General features: G+C 41.7%; 1 protein-coding gene across 1 annotated transcript in view; it reads right to left on the bottom strand.

Annotated features, from left to right (window-relative positions):
- LOC108526218 (ganglioside GM2 activator-like) overlaps positions 1-17,844 on the bottom strand; it is a 90,049-nt gene that overhangs the window by 71,080 nt on the left and 1,125 nt on the right.

Here is a 17,844-nt window from a genome sequence, read left to right as displayed (position 1 = left end):
AGGATCTCTCTCTGTTGCTCAGACTGGAGTGCAGTGGTGTCATCTCAGCTTACTGCAACCTCCACCTCCTGGGTTCAAGGGATCCTCCTATCTCAGCCTCCCAAGTAACTGGGACTACACCCACAAGCCACCACATCCTGCTAATTTTTATATTTTTTGTAGGGACAGGGTTTTGCTATGTTGCCTAGGCTTGTCTCAAACTCTTGGGCTTAAGCGATCCACCCACCTTGGCCTCCCAAAGTGCTGGGATTACAGACATGGGCCATTGAGCCCAACCCTTAGCCTACTTTTTGATGGGATTGTTTGTTTTTTTCTTGCTGATTTGCTTGAGTTCCTTGTAAATTCTGAATATTAGTCCTTTGTTGGATGCATAGTTTGTAAATATTTTCTCCCACTCTATGAGCTTTCTGTTTACTCTGCTTATTATTTCTTTTGCTGTGTAGAAGCTTTTTAGTTTAAACAAGTCCCAGCTATTTATCTTTGTTTTTGTTACATTTGCGTTTGGGTTCTTGGTCATGAACTCTGCCTAGGCCAATGTCTAGAAGGGTTTTTCCAATGTTGTCTTCTAGAATTTTTATGGTTTCATGTTTTAGATTTAGGTCTTTGATTCATCTTGAGTTGAGTTTGTATAAAGTGAGAGATGAAGATCCAGTTTCATTCTTCTATATGTGGCTTACCAATTATCCCAGCACCATTTGTTGAATAGGGTGTCCTTTCTCCACATATGTTTTTGTTTGCTTTGTTGAAGATCAGTTGGCTGTAAGTATTTAGCTTTATTTCTGGGTTCTCTATTCTGTTCCATTTGTCTATTTTCCTGTTTTTATGCCAGTACCATGCTGTTTTGTTAACTATGTTTTGTAGTACAGTTTGAAATTCTTCCAGATTTATTCTTTTTGCTTAGTTTTGCTTTGTCTATGCTGGCTCTTTTTTGGTTCCTTATGAATTTTAGGATTTTTTTTCTAGTTATGTGAAGAATAATGATGATATTTTGATGGAAATTGCATTGAATTTGTAGATTGCTTTTAGCACTATTTTCATTTTCACAATATTGATTCTACCCATCCATGAGCATGGGATGTGTTTCCGTTTGTTTGTGTCATCTATGATTTCTTTCAGCAGTGTTTTACAGTTTTTCTTGTAGAGGTCTTTCACCTCCTTGATGAGGTATATTTCTAAGTATTTTATTATTATTATTTTTTGCAGCTATTGTAAAAGGGTTGAGTCCTTGATTTATTCTCAGCTTGGTTGCTATTGGTGTATAGCAGTGCTGCTTTGTGTACATTGATTTTGTATCTTAAAACTTTACTAAATTCATTTATCTGATCTAGGTGCTTTTTGGATGAGTCTTTAGGGTTTTCTAGGAATATGATCATATTTGACATATTTGTCAAACAGTGACAGTTCAACTTCCTCTTTACTGATTTGGATGCCCTTCATTTCTTTCTCTTGTCTGGTTCCTCTGGATAGGTCTTCTACTATTATGTTGAATAGAAGTGGTGAAAATGAACATCCTTATCTTGTAACAGTTATCAGTGAAAATGCTTTCAACTTTTTCCCATTCAGTACAGTGTTGGCTGTGGGTTTGTCATAGATGGCTTTTATTACCTTAAGGTATCCCTTCTATGTCAATTTTGCTGAGGGTTTTAATCATAAAGGAATGCTAGGTTTTATAAAATGCTTTTCTGTGTCTATTTAAATGATCATATTATTTTTGTTTTAATTCTGTTTATGTGGTGTATTCACTTCTGTATTCACTTCTGTATTTAAACCATCCCTGAATCCCTGGTATGAAACTCACTTAATCATGGTACATTATCTTTTTGACATATTGTTGGATTCAGTTAGCTAGTATTTTGTTGGGGATTTTTGCATCTATGTTCATTGGGGATATTGATCTGTAGTTTTCTTTTTTCTTTTGTCCTTTCGTAATTTTGGTATTAGGGTTACACTGACTTTTTTTTTTTTTTTTTTTTTTTTAGATGAGGTCTCGCTCTGTCACCAGGCTGGAGGGCAGTGGAGCGATCTTGGCTCACTGCAACCTCCGACTCCCTGGTTCAAGCGATTCTCCTGCCTCAGCCTCCCAAGTAGCTGGGATTACAGGCATGAGCCACCACACCTGGCTAAATTTTGTATTTTTTAGTAGAGACGGAGTTTCTCCATGTTGACTAGGGTGCTCTTGATCTCCTGACCTTGTGATCCGCTCCCTTAGCCTCCCAAAGTGCTTAGATTACAGGTATGAGCCACCATGCTCAGCTGGTTATAATGGCTTTATAGAATGATTTAGGAAGGATTCCTTCTTTCTCTATCTCTTAGAGTAGTTTCAGTAGGATTCAATTATTTTTGAATGTCTGATAGAATTCAGCTGTAAATCCATCTGGTCCAGGACATTTTTATTTTGTTGGCAATTTTTAAATTACCATTTCAGTCTTGCTGCTTGTAATTGGTCTGGTCAGAGTTTCTATTTCTTCCTAGTTTAATCTAGGAGGGTTGTATATTTCCAGGAATTTCTCCATCTCCTCTAGGTTTTCTAGTTTGTGAGCATAAAGGTGTTCATAGTAGCCTTGAATGATCTTTTGTATTTCTGCTATATCTGTAATATATCCCATTTTGTTTCTAATTGAGCTTATTTGAATCTTCTCTCTTCTTTTCTTGAGTAATCTTTCTAATGGGCTATCAATTTCATCTTTTCAAAGAACCAGCTTTCTGTTTCATTTATCTCTTGTTTGTTTGTTTGTTTGTTTGTTTCAATTGTATTTAGCTCTGCTCTGATCTTTGTTATTTCTTTTCTTCTACTGGATTTGGGTTTGGATTGTTCTTGTTGCTCTAGTTCCTTGAGGTGTGGCCTTTAATTGTCTCCTTGTGGTCTTTCAGACTTTTTGAGGTAAGCATTTAATGCTATAAACTTTCCTCATAGCATTACTCTTGCTGTATTCCTGAGGTTATGATAGGTTTTGTCACTATTATCATTCAGTTCAAATAATTTTTTTTGAGATGGAGTTTCACTCTGTCGTCCAGGCTGGAGTTCAATGGTACAATCTCAGCTCACCACAACCTCCACCTCCCAGGTTCAAACGATTCTCCTGTCTCAGCCTCCCGAGTAACTGGGATTACAGGTATGCACCACCACGCCTGGCTAATTTTGTATTTTTAATAGAGACAGGGTTTCTCCATGTTAGTCAGGCTGGTCTCAAGTTCCCGACCTCAGGTGATACACCCACTTCAGCCTCCCAAAGTTCTGGGATTACAGACGTGAGCCACCGTGCCCGGTCCAGTTCAAATAATTTTTTAATTTCCATTTTGATTCCATTGTTGACCCAAGGATCTTTCAGGAGCAGATTATTTAATTTACATGTATTTGTATAGTTTTGAGTGTTCCTTTTGGAGTTAATATCCAATTTTTTTTTCACTTTGTTCTGAGAGAGTACTTGATATAATTTCAATTTTGTTAAATTTATTGAGACTTGTTTTGTGGCCTACCATATTGTCTATCTTGGAGAATGTTCCATCTGCTGAAGAATAGAATGTAAATTCTGAGTTGTTGGGTAGAATGTTCTGTAAATATTTGTTAAGTGGATTTGCTCTAAGGCATAGTTTAAGTTCATCGTTTCTTTGTTGACTTTGCCTTGTTGACTTTCTGTCTAGTGCTGTCAGTAGTGTATTGAAGTCCCCCACTATTATTGTGTTGCCATCTATATCATTTCTTTGATCTAGTAGTAATTATTATTATTATTATTATTATTATTTGAGACAGTCTAATTCTGTCACCCAGGCTGGAGTGCAGTAGTGCCATCTTGCCTCAATACAACCTTCACCTCTCATGTAGCTGGGATTATAGGCATACACCACCACACCCAGATAATTTTTCTATTTTTAGTAGAGATAGGGTTTCACCATGTTGGTCAGGCTGATCTCCAACTCCTGGCCTCAAGTGATCTGCCTGCCTCTGCCTCCCAAAGCACTGGGATTACAGGTGTGAGCCACCACACCTAGCCAGTAGTAATTGTTTTATAAATTTGGGAGCTCCAGTGTTAGATGTATATATATTTAGGATTGTCATATTTTCCTGTTGGACTAATCCTATTATAATTATATAATGTTCTCTTTGTCCTTTTTAAACTATCATTACTTTAAAGTCTGTTTTGTCTGATATGAGAATAGCAACTCCGGCTCGATTTTGGTTTCCATTAGCATGGAATATCTTTTTCCACCCCTTTACCTTAAGTCAGTGTGAGCCCTTGTGTGTTAGGCGAGTCATTTGAAGACAGATACTTGGTTGGTGGATTTTTATCCATTTTGCTTTTAAGTGAAACATTTAGGCCATTTACATTCAACATTTCTATTGAGATGTGAGGTATTGTTCTATTCATCATGCTAGTTGTTACCTGAATACCTTGTTTTGTTTTCACTGTGTTATTGTTTTATAGGCCCTATGAGATTTATGCTTTGAAGAAGATCTATTTTGGTATATTTTTTGGTTTTGTTTCAAGACTTAGAACTCCTTTTAGCATTTCTTATAGTGCTGGCTTGGTAGTGGAGAATTATCTCAGCATTTGTCTGAAAAAGAGTTTATCTCTCTTTTGTTTATCAAGCTTAGTTTTGCTGGATACAAAGTTCTTGGCTGATAATTATTTTGTTTAAACAGGCTAAAGATAGGACCTCAGGCAGGATGTGGTGGCTCACGCCTGTAATCCCAGCACTTTGGGAGGCCGAGCGGGGTGGAACACAAGGTCAAGAGATCAAGACCATCCTGGCCAATATGGTGAAACCCCATCTCTACTAAAAATACAAAAATTAGCTGGGCGTGGTGGTGCATGCCTGTAGTCCCAGCTACTTGGGAGGCTGAGGCAGGAGAATTGCTTGAACCTGGAAGGAGGAGGTTACAGTGAGCCAAGATCGTGTCACTGCACTCCAGACTGGACCCAATCCCTCTGGCTTATAGGGTTTCTACTGATAAATCTGCTGTTAATTCAATAGGTTCTCCTTTATGTTTTACCTGATGCTTTCGCCTCACAGCTCTTAAGATTATTTCATTTGTCTTGACTTTAGATAACCTGGTGATTACGTGCCTAGGTGATGATCTTTTTCTGATGACTTTCCCAATTGTTCTTTGAGTTTCTTGTATTTGAATGTCTAGATCTCTAGCAAGGCCAGGGAAGCTTTTTAAAAATTATTATTCTCTCAAATATGTCTTCCAAACTTTTAGGTTTCTCTTCTTCCTCAGGAACACCAATTATTCTTATGTTTGGTCATTTAACATAATCCCAAATTTCTTGGAAGCTTTGTTCATTTTTAAAAAATTCATTTTTTCTTTGTCTTTGTCTCATTGGGTTAATTTGAAAGCCTTGTCTTTGAGCTCTGAAGTTCTTTTTTCTACTTGTTCTAGTCTATTATTGAAACTTTCCAGTGTATTTTGTATTTCTCGAAGTGTGTCTTTCATTTCCAGAAGTTGTGTGTGTGTTTTTTTTTATGATATCTATTTTTCTGGAGACTTTTTAATCCATACCTGTACTGTATTTAAAATTTCTTTAAGTTGGTTTTCACCTTTCTGTGGGCGGCAAGCCACCCAGGTGCCAAGGCAAGAGACCGAGGGCACAAGCTGTTCCAGTGTAATAAAGAAAATATATAGAATAAGAATAGTTATACCAAAAATAGATTATATATATGATTATATATGAATATTATTAATCATTAGTTTGTAGCATTACTTTTTTTTGTTCTACAATTATAACCTAGGAAAAACCAGGCCGTATAGAGATAAGAGCTGAAGGGACATGGTGAGAAGTGACTGGAAGACAAGAGTGTGAGCCCTCTGTCATGCCTGGACAGGGCCACTAGAGGGCTCTTTGGTCTAGCGGTAGCGCCAGTGCCTGGGAAGGCACCCGTTACTTAGCAGACCTTGGTCTAGCGGTAGCGCCAGTGCCTGGGAAGGCACCCGTTACTTAGCAGACCGGGAAATTCCCCTGGGGGAGTTAAAGAAGACTCTGCTCCACCACCTCTTGTGGAAGGCCTGACATTAGTTAGGCTTGCCTGCAGTCATCCAGAGGCCTAACCTTCTCCCTGTGATGCTGTGCTTCAGCCCTCCTGTTCCTGGTCCACTTTCATGTTCCGTCTTGTACACCTGGCTCTGCCTTCTACATAGCAGTAGCAGAATTAGTGAAAGACTTTAGTACTTTAGAATTAGTGAAAGTCTTTGAAATGCATAGAAGAAGTAATGATGTAAGCTGTCCCCTCTCTCTCTCTGCCTCGGCTACTAAACAGGGAAGGGCCCTCTGTCCGGTGGACACATGACTCGCATGACCTTACCTATCACTGGAGATGGCTCACACTCCTTACCCTGCCCCCTGCCTTGTATCCAATAAATAACAGCGCAGCCAGGCATTCAGGACCACTACCGGTCTCTCAGTCTAGGTGGTAGCAGTTCCTCGGGCCCAGCTGTCTTTTCTTCTATCTCTTTGTCTTGTGTCTTTATTTCTATGATCTCTCATCTCTGCACACGAGGAGAAAAATCCACAGGCCCAGTAGGGCTGGATCCTACACTTTCTCTGGTACCTCCTTGAGTAGCTTAATAATCAACCTTCTGAATTCTTTTTCTGGCAATTCAGAGGTCTCTTCCTGGTTTTGTTCCATTGCTAGAGAGCTAATGTGACTTTTTAGGGGTGTTGAAGAACCTTGTTTTTTCATATTACCAGAATTACTTTTCTTGTTCCTTCTCATGTGGGTAGATTATTTCAGGGGAAAGATCTGGAACTCAAGGGCTGCTGTTTAGGTTCTTTTGTTCCACCAGGTGATCCCTTGATGTGGTGTTCTCTCCCTTCCACTGGGGTGGGGGCTTCCTGAGATTTGGACTGCAGTGATTGTTACTGCTACCCAGCAGAGCTACTGGGCTCTGGGCTAGTATTGGGGATTGTCTGCAAAGAGTCCTGTGATGTGATCTGTCTTTAGGTCTCCCAGCTATGGATACCAGCACCTGCTCCAGTGAAGGTGGCAGGGGAGTGAAGTGGACTCTGCAGGAATCGTTGGTTGTAGTTTTGTTTAGTGCACTGTTTTTCTTGAATGCTGGTAATCCTAGCAGTGAAGCTGTCATGTGGACAGATTCAGGAACCTCTGGTGAGCCATGTTGTAGGCAGTGGAATTAGCTGTTGTTTTCTCCTTCTTTGGAGCAGGGTTGTTTTCTTATGAGTTGCTATAATGGCTTGAGTTGGGTGACCTCCAGCTAGGAAGTGGCACTTTCAAGAGAGCACTAGCTGTGGTAGAAGAGGGATATAAGCTTGCCCTATGTTGGTCAGGATAAGTATTCCGGCTTCTCAGGTGATGGGCAGGGCCATAGAGCTCCCAAGAGTTTATGTCTTTTGTCTTCAACCATCGGGACAGGTAGAGCAAAACTATCAGATGGGGGCAGGTTTAGATGAATCTGAGCTCCGACTCTCCTTTGGGGCTTGCTGAGGCCACTGTCCGGTATGGGGGGTGTGGTTCTCAGGCCAATGGAATTATGTTCCCAGGAGGATTATGGCTGCCTCTGCTGTGTCATCCTGGTTGCCAGGGAAATGGAAGAAAGCCAGCAGTGATTGGCCTCCTCCAGCTTCCATTGCAGCCAGCAAGGCCAGTCTCATTCCTGCTGTGCCCTGCCAACAGCACCAAGTTTATATTCAGGCAGCTGGCATGCAGGGCTGAGCTCTTGCCCCAGGCTGTAAGCTTCCCTGCTGAGAAGGCTAGCAGGACTTTCAGGTCTTGCCCCTCCCTGTCTGCCTAAACCTTTGGCTGTAGCTTCTGAGCTCCTATCTGCACTTCCTCTTCACACCCTGAATTCTGCTCAGAAAAATTCGTGCTTGGTCAAAATTATTACAAAGTTCAGCTGGAAGCGTCTTTCACCCTTTGACCCTTCCCTAATTCCTCTGGCTGCCTTCCCCAAGGACCCCTATGAGATAAAGTTAGGGATGGTTTCCTTGAGTTCAAACTGGGGACTGGGAGTGCCTACAAGGCTTTTCCCGATGCTTTTTCTACTTTTTATATTTTGCTCAGCTCCCTAAATCTGTTTTAGCTCTAGGTAAAGTTAAATTCTTCTCCTGTGATCTGGATTTTCAGGTTCCCCAGTGGGGATGTGTGTTTGGAGGCAGGCCTTCCCCCCTCTCACACGTTGGGAACTCACAGTTTTTCTACTGTCTCACAGAATTTGCAACAACAAACTGCTTCTTTCAGAGGGTCTGTGAATTCTTTCAGTTTTCCTGATATGTTCCTGCAGTGGTTCTTGGAGCAAAATTTCATGATATGAGTCTCTACAAGCTGTTCTGTTCATCCAAGTGGGAGCTGCACATTAGTCCTGTCTCCTATCTGCCATTTTCTTTCTCACTGCACCCTCTTAGGTTTTTTTCCTGATTTTTTTTTTTTTTTCCGAGACAGAGTCTCCCTCTGTCATCCAGGCTGGAGTGCAGTGGCATGATCTTGGCTCACTGCAATCTCCACCTCCCAGGTTCAAGCAATTCTTGTTCCTCAGCCTCCTGTGTAGCTGGGATTATAGGCACCTGCCACCACGCCTGGACGTTTAAAAAATTTTTTATTTTATTTTATTTTAGTAGAGACAGGGTTTCACCATGTTGGCCAGACTGGTCTCAAACTTCTTGTTTGGACGAACAGAGGCAGAATAGCGCACTTCCGGGTTCTTCTTCACCAACTTTTCCCACGCGCGCGAAAATGCAGCCTGCGCCAGGGAAGGTGTAGACCAACCGGGCATGCGCCAGGTGACGTCAATCCGAAGAGACTAAGATTTACCTGGTCGCACCTGCGGAACGCCCCCTGACACGCCCGTGCCCCGCCTATTGCCCTCCCACTCCTAGAAAAGCTGCTCTCAGCCAGCTTCACGCACGGACTTCCCAGCCCCACTCCTGTCGGGATGTCGGGACTGTATCAGGAACCCCGCCCGAGAGCCCCACCGGGGGACTCTGTTGGCCTCCTTTGCTGGAGGCCGACAGACCTCTCCCTACCCACCTTCTTCCCCTGAAGCTAGGTGACCAAAAATAAATTTGCAGTTTTGCTCCTACCCTTGCCTACTCGCTGGTTCTTTTGTGCCCTCTCGGCTGGTCTTTAGAAAAACAAATCACTTCTAACCTCAAGTGATCTGTCTGCCTCAGCCTCCTAGAGTGCTGGAATTACAGGCATGAGCCACTGCCCCTGGACTACATTTTTAAAGACTTCTTTTGTGGCCTAACATATCTATTCTGCAGTAGGTTCTGTGTGTATACTTGAGAGGAATGTGTATTTTTCTGGAGTTGGATGTATTGTCGTATGTACGTCATTCAGGTCCATTTGATCTAAAGCAAGCTTGTCCAACCCATGGCCTGTGGGCTACATGCAGCCCAGGATAGCTTTGAATGTGACCCAACACAAATTCATAAACTTTCTTAAAACATTATGAGATTCTTTTTTTCTTTTAGCTTATCAGCTATTGTTAGTGTATTTTATATGTAGCTCAAGACAATTCTTCTTCCAATGTTGCTCAGGGAAGCCAAAAGATTGGACACCCATGGTCTAATGTGCAGTTCAAATCCAATGTTTCCTTATTGATTTTTTGTCTGGATGATCTATTCATTATCGAAAATAGGGTATGAAAGTCTCCTACTATTATTGTATTGCAATATATCTTTCTCTTTGGATTTGTTAATATTTGCTTCATATATTTAGGAGCTCCAGTGTTGGGTGTGTATATATTTACAGTTGTTATATCCTTCTCCCTAAATGTCTGAAATAAAATTATCATATCCTTTTGATAACTTGACCCCTTTATCACTATATAATGACAATTTTAATCTAGTTTTTACAGTTTTTTACTTAAGGTCTATTTTGTCTGTTATAAATATTGCCACTCCTCCTCTCTTTTGGTTTCCATTTACGTGAAATATCTGTTTCAATCTCTTCGCTTTTAGTCTAAATGTGTCTTTATGATTGAATTGTATAGGCAGCATATGGTTAAACCTTTTTTTTTCTTTTTTTTTTAAACATATTTAGGCATTCTCTGTCTTTTGATTGGAAAATTTAATCCATTTACATTTTTTTTTTTTTTTTGAGACAGAGTTTCACTCTCATTGTCCAGGCTGGAGTGCAATGGCATGATCTTGGCTCACCACAACCTTTGCCTCCTGGGTTCAAGCAATTCTCCTGCCTCAGCCTCCCAAGTAACTGGGATTACAGGTATGTGTCTCCATGCCTGGCTAATTTTGTATTTTTAGTAGAGATGGGTTTCTTTTTTTTTTTTTTTTTTTTTTTGAGACAGAGTCCCTCCGCTTGTCGCCCAAGGCTGTGTAGTGCAGTGGCCGATCTCAGCGTCACTGCAAGCTTCTGCCTCCGGGTTTTCCCACCCAATTCTCCTGGCTCAGCCTCCTGAGTAGCTGGGGACTACAGGCCCCGCCTGCCACCCCACCTGGCTAGTTTTTTTTTTTTTTTTTTTGTATTTTTTTAGTAGAGACGGGGTTTCACCGAGTTAGCCAGGATGGTCTCGATCTCCTGACCTCGTGATCCGCCCAAGAGACGGGGTTTCTCCATGTTGGTCAGGCTGGTCTCGAACTCCCAACCTCAGGTGATCCACCTGACTTGGCATCCCAAAGTGCTGGGATTACAGGCATGAGCCATCGCACCCAGCAATCCATTTACATTTAAAGTAATTGTTGACAGGTAAGAAATTGTGATTGCCATTTTGTTAATTGTTTACTGACTGTTTCATAGTTCCTTTCTTCTAATCTTGCTGGGTTCCTTTGTGATTTGTTGAATTTTTGTAGTGGTATGCTTTGATTTCTTTTTCTTATCTTTTGTGTATCTACTAGAGATTTTTTCTTTGTAGTTACTATGAGGCTTGCATAAAGTATCTTATAGTTATAACATTCTAATTTATGTTAATAACGGCTTAACTTCAAGCACATACAAAAACTGTATACTTTTACTTCTCCCTTATCCCATTTTATGCTATTGTAGTTACACTTTACATCTTTTATAGTGCATTTTCATTAACAGATTATGGTAGCTATATGTTTTTAATTAATTATTTTATATTTTATAGAGACAGAGTCTTGTTATGTTGTCTAGGCTGGTTTCAAATTCCTGAGCTCAAGTGATCCTCCTACCTCAGCCTCCTGAGTAGCTGGGACAGGTGCATGACACTACACCTGGCATAGAGTTATTTCAAATACTTTTAATTCCTATTTTTAAACACAACTTTACATGGACTCCTGCTATACACAGCCTGTAATCCAGTTTGGCTGAATTTTCTGCTATCTCCTGAGAAGCATCTTAAGGCACCTGTACCAAACACAGTTTGAGAACCTCTGATCTGGTGTAAATCTCTCATGTACAAATGTGAAGGTTGAGGTTCAGAGAAGGGTAATGACTTTTCTTAAAGTTACTCAGATTGTTAGTGGCCAAGTTGTGGCTCTGAACTTGAAAGTTTAGAAAATGGCAATTCCCTTCTTCCAGTTGTCCTGGTCAAAAATCTTGAACTAATCCTTGAGTCTTCTCTTTCCTTCACACCCCAGTTCTTGCTGTCCATTATCAAATGCCCTTCAAAAATACATTCAGAATCAGACAATCTCTCCCTTCTACTGTGCTACAACTTTGATCCCAGTCACCATCATTTCTCTACTGCAATAGCATCCTGAATCATCTCTCTGCTTTTCTCATTTTCCCCCTTCCTCCTTACCTCCCTCACTGGCTTTATTCAACACTGCAACCACAGTGATCCTTTTAAAAATACCATATTTAATTGAATCTAAGATGCCACCAATTTAAGATGCACTATTATCTTTTTAAATTTTTTCAATTTAATTTTTTTATAGAGATGAGGGTCTCGCTATGTTGCCCACGGTGGTCTTGAACTCCTGGGCTCGAGCAGTCCTCCTGCCTTGGCCTCCCAAAGTGCTGGGATTACAGGCATGAGCCACTGCACCTGGTCCCACCATTATCTTATATATTACTAAGAAAGAAAGATGCTTCCAGTCGTATGATGATTTATTTTTATTTTATTTATTTATTGATTGTTTCCTGCCCTTAGACATAACATATGATGATTTAAAAATTTTTTAAAGATATATTTTGAGACAGAGTTTCACTGTGTCATACAGGCTGGAGTGTGCTGGTGCAATCATGGCTCACTGCAGCCTCACCCTTTCAGGCTCATGCAATCCTCCTGCCTCAGCCTCCTGAGTAGCTGAGACTACAGGTGTGCACCACCATGCCTAGCTAATTTTTAATTTTTTTGTTTTTTAGAAATGGGGTCTCACTATGTTGCCCATGCTGGTCTTGAACTTCTGGGCTCAAGCAATCTTCCTGCCTCAGCCCCCCAAAGTGTTGGGATTACAGGCGTGAGCCACTGTGCCTGGCCCATATGATGATTTAATACTTTCCATCACTTACATTTTGTTTTTGGTTAGTAAAAGCTCTTTATTCATTCACACATGGCAGCCTTGCAGTAGTTACAAAGTAAGATGGAGCAGGTCCTGCCTCTAAGAACTCTAAGCAGATATTTGGGGAGCTCACAGATCATTGTAACACCAATTGCTACTGTGGAAGCTCCAGGCGGGGAGAGGTGTTGATGCGGTTTGGCTGTGTTCCCACCCAAATCTCATCTCAAATTGTAATCTCCACATGTCAAGGGAGGGACCTGTAATCCCCACGTGTCGAGGATGGGAAGTGATTGGATTATGGCAGCCATGTCCCCCATGCCATTCTCCGGACAATGAGTGAGTCTCACGAGATCTTGATGGCTTTAAAAGTGGCAGTATTTCCTGTGCGTACTCTCTCTCCTGCTGTCTTGCTTACCCTTTGCCTTCCACAATTTTTTGTAAATGTCCTGAGGCTGCCTCATCCATGTGGATCTGTGAGTTAATTAAGCCTCTTTCCTTTATAAATTACCTACTCTCACTATTTCTTTACAGCAGTGTGAAAATGGACTAATACAGGTGTCATAGAGATGTTGCGGAAACATCTGGCAGTCTGTGGGGTTGACCTTCACACAATTTTTGTTTTTGCCTTTGTGCTTTCCTCCAGAAAAGCTTCTCTGCTCTCCTAAGGCTGTTAGATGTCCACCCATGTGCTCCCTCAGCTCCTTCTACTTACCTGTCACTTAATACTGTCTTCGGGTTACCTGCTTACTTGTGTGTTTTCTTCTTAGGATGCTAAGGTATTTGAGGATAAAGATTGTGCCATGGCTTGGTGAGCATAAAGATTGTGCCATGGCTTGGTGAAGCTGCTCACAACTGTAATCCCAGTGCTTTGGGAGGCTGAAGCAGGAGAATCACTTGAGCTTGGGAGTTTGAGATCAGCCTGGGCATCATAGTGAGACCCCATCTCTCCAGAAAGAAAAAAAAGGTGGTGGTGGTGGTGTGTGTGTGTGTGTGTGTGTGTGTGTGTGTGTGTGTGTGTCAGGCCTCTGAGCCCAAACTAAGCCATCACATCCCCTGTGACCTGCACGTACACATCCAGATGGCCTGAAGCAACTGAAGAACCACAAAAGGAGTGAAAACAGCCTTAACTGATGACATTCCACCATTGTGATTTGTTTCTCCCCCACCCTTGAGAAGGTTCTTTGTAATCTCCCCCATCTTTAAGAAGGTTCTTTGTAGTTCTCCCCACCCTTGAGAATGTACTTTGTGAGATCCACCCCCTGCCAGCAAAACATTGCTCCTAACTCCACTGCCTATTCCAAAACCTATAAGAACTAACGATAATCCCACCACCCTTTGCTGACTCTCTTTTCGGACTCAGCCCACCTGCACCCAGGTGAAATAAACACAGCCTTGTTGTTCACACAAAGCCTGTTTGGTGGTCTCTTCACATGGACGCACATGACAGTGTGTGCCTGTAGTCTCAGCTGAGCATGAGGATTGCTTAAGCCCAGGAGATCGAGGCTGCAGTGAGCTGTAATCACACTGTGACAGGCCAGGTCCCACTGATGTAGGCCTCCATAACAGCTGTTTCAGCACTGATTGAGGGGTTAAGTTAAATATTGAAAGCTGAAAGAGCTAGTGCCCTTGTACAAAGTCTGGAATGTGACAAAAGCACACCAAGAGTTTTGCCTAGGCTTTTCTTAGGCCTTAAAGCATGACAGGATAATGAAGGAATTCTTAACAGAACCTGTTCAGGATTAAACAAGCTTTATTGTGGGCCTGAAGAAACTCTCCAGGCCTCCACAAACAAGCTTTATTGGGGACTAAAGTAACTCCCTAAACCTCCATGACTTTAGCAGGAGACAAGATAACAGTAATCACCCCAGCACCTGGACCCATTTAGACTAAGTAAATTTACTGAGGCTCCAGAGGAAGGTCTTCAGGACTCAGATCTTAGTTATAGGTTAAAAGAAATTAATCGCTTATGTCTTTAGTTGAATGCACACTTACATGTACACATATAGCTTAGAAGGTATATAAGCTTTGGAAAACTTTGTAATTTTGAGTTGGTCTGGTGATAATTTCCAGCCCTTCTCCCTGTAATCAGTTACAGAAATAAAAACTCTCTTCTCTCCCAGTTCATCTGCATCTCGTTATTGGGCCATGAGAATAAGCAACCCGACCCTTGGTTTGGTCTGGGAACACCACTACTGGACCTCAGCCTGGGTGACAGAACGAGACTCCGTTTCAAACAAACAAACAAAAATAAATAAAGGGATTGTGCCTCCCTTATTATAGGATCTTTAGGAACTACAGAAACAGCCTCATTGTCTGGGGTAAATACCAAGGTTCTTGATCTCATGGCCAAGGAAATCAAGGATGCAGACGCATACAGAATGAGATTGGAGCAGGAGTTTAAAAGGTGAGAAAAAAGAACAGCTCTCTGTCACAGAGAGGGGTCCAAACCGATTGCAAGTTGTAGTAAGAATGTCAGGGTTTTTAAAAAATGGGCTAGTGATGGGCGGGGTGTCTTATCTCTATAGGGCCTGCAGAACCGGTTAGGACCAGGTGTGCCATCTGCGTAGAGCAGAGTTTCTAATAGTCCCACCCCATTCTTTGATTGTGCAGGCAGGCTCTTAGTTTGTGCTGCTCTGCTGCTGCTTATCTGCGTGTGCTAAAAGGGGAGGGAGAGTTTCTATGCCCGTTCCCAGGCACCTTCTTGCAGCTGCAGGCATTCCCCACCCAGTGCATGCTTCCAGCTTCTCTATCTTAGGCTAAAGAAAGGGAAAGGAATGTGCTTACTAAGGTGTACTGTTTTTACTGGGGCGCATTGTACGTTTGTGAAGTTTGGTGACAACCAGGAAGCTTCCCACTCTGTGTCCAGGTTGCTTATCTGTGTTTTACAGCCTGATCTTCCAGGCTGCTCTTTGTTACAAGAGAAGTGATTTCTTTGAACTGCTTGAGGTTAGAAAGGGAGCAATTTCTGAGCTGCTTTTTGTTAGAAAGTTTTCTGCTGGGAAGTCTCTTCATCCTATCATCTATCTATCTATCTATCTATCTATCTATCTATCTATCTATCTATCTAAATGATTTCTTTCTATCTCCTATATCACTATTATAGTGATGAAACACAACAAATGATAAATTACTGTTTGTTAAATTAATAAATGTTATATAGGCTGGTTGTATTATCAATCCCCAGGCATTAGAAAAAAGCCTGAGTTCCCCAAAACTTCATTTACTACATATACCAGCAATTATCCTGCCAAACTTAAGAAAAAAACACTGTTTTTTACTCTAAGGGATACCATTATGTAAGATGACCAGCCATCCTGGGAAAATCACTATGATTGGTCATCCTACGCTCATGGTAATAGCACACAAGCCTTTACAATTTTATCGTCACCCCGTGGAGCTTTTATGTCTGCACTTGTATATTTTTAAAGGAGTTCAAAATCAGACTTTGTGCCTCTGCACATACTTAAAATTTTTTTCTTCTTAAAATTATGTTTTTAAGTTCACGTGATATATATGACAGATTAAGCTACAGTCACTCTTGACTCCCCCAATTTTTTCTTCTACATAATTAATTACTATTTTTAGTTTGCATATATCCTTGGGGTCTTTATTTATCCATTTATATACATATTTATACAAATAAACTGATGAAAATACACAGTATTATTTTAGTAGTGCTTATTTTAAAAATATATTATGCAAATTGTTTTTTACTTAAAAATTCGCTACAGTTCATTTTAATGAGAACTCTATAGCATTTATCACATATAATTAAACATAACTAAATATAAAAGACAATCCAGCCTGGGCAACATGGCAAAACACTGTCTCTACAAAAAATACAAAAGTTAGCTGGACTTGGTGGTGTGTGCCTGTTGTGCCAGCTACACAGGAGGCTGAGGTGGGAGGAGAGCTTGAGGCTGGAAGGTTGAAGCTGCATTGAGCTGTAATCACACCACTGCACTCCAGCCTGGGTGACAGAGTGAGACCCTGTCTGAAAAAAAAAAAGAACAAACAGTAGTTTTTGTATCAATCTAGTTATTCCTAAGGAATTAATAATAACTCTCTCTCTCTCTCTTTTTTTTCTCCCTGAGACAGAGTCCCACTCTGTTGTCCAGGATGGAGTACAGTGGCACGATCTCGGCTCACTGCAACCTCCACCTCTGGAGTTCAAGTGATTCTGGTGCCTCCCCGAGTAGCTGGGACTTCAGGCACATGCCTGGCTAATTTTTTGTATTTTTAGTAGAGAGAGGGTTTCACCATGTTGGCCTCGAACTCCTGGGCTCAAGTGATCTGCTCACCTCAGCCTCCGAAAGTGCTGGGATTACAGGTGTGAGCCACCACACCTGCCTTTTTCTTTTCTTTTTTTTTTTCTTTTTGCAAGTTAAAAATATTTATTGCTATTCCAGGCTTCAAATGAGCCCCACAACTCAGGTCCGATGTGTGGGTCAGAAGTTGTCATGGCATAACAGGGTGGTGGACGAATCCAGGCAGCCTGACCTTGAGTCCACCTTATCTTCCTTGGACCCCTGCTCCACAAAGCAGCTGTTGGTGGGGCCAACTCTTTCTCATCTGCCTCATTCACCCTACAGAGCTCCAAGACTGGGGCAGGCAGCCTCCTAATCCCCACAGCTCACATATGAGAGGCTGCCCATACCTCTCCTAGAACTGGAAGAGCCTTCTCCTTAAGATCAGACACAATGGATTTGGCCCTGTGCAGAGAGAAGTGGTGCCACAGGAGTTGTTTTAAGAGGAAAAGGCATGCACCGTCTTAGATCACAGGCTGCAGTATGGCCACCCACAAGCTGGCTTTCCCCACTCACATATCTGCTCGGCCCCTTTGGGCTGCACAGTATTTAAGAAAAATAATTGCTGGGCACGATGGCTCATGCCAGTAATCTCAGCACTTTGGGAGGCTGAGGCAAGCGGATCACTATGTCAAGAGATCGTGACCATCCTCACCAACATGGGGAAACCCTGTCTCTACTAAAAATACAAAAATTAGCTGGGCGTGGTGGTGTGTACCTGTAGTCCCAGCTACTCAGGAGGCTGAGGCAGGAGAAGCACTTAAATCTGGGAGGTGGAAGTTGCCGTGAGCTGGGATTGTGCCATTGCACTCCAGCCTGGGTGACAGGGCGAGACTCTGTCTCCAAAAAAAAAAAAAAAAAAAACAAAACAAACTGTCTAACTCATCCTCCCTTAGGTCAGGGCTGCTTGTCCCAGCCTAAAATGTAAGTGGCACAAAATGGTTTTCAGTGAGGGTAGCTGACTCATTGCAGAAAGGGGCTTGAAGAGGGGCAGAGAGTCAAAATTTGGCCTTGGCAAACATGAGACAAAAGAAAAGGAACCTTCCTCACATCCCTTCATTCTGCTGTGGCTAATGCCATGTTATATTCCCTTTAGAGAGACAGCAATTCTTTTTTTTTTTTTTTTTTTTTTTTTTTTTTTTTTTTTTTTTTTT

The sequence above is a fragment of the Rhinopithecus bieti genome, unplaced genomic scaffold (assembly GCF_001698545.2).
Source record: "Rhinopithecus bieti isolate Rb0 unplaced genomic scaffold, ASM169854v2 scaffold_1853, whole genome shotgun sequence".
Classification (NCBI taxonomy): domain Eukaryota; kingdom Metazoa; phylum Chordata; class Mammalia; order Primates; family Cercopithecidae; genus Rhinopithecus; species Rhinopithecus bieti.
Note: the sequence above shows the minus strand (reverse complement) of the source record. Positions and strands in the feature narration are given on the sequence as shown.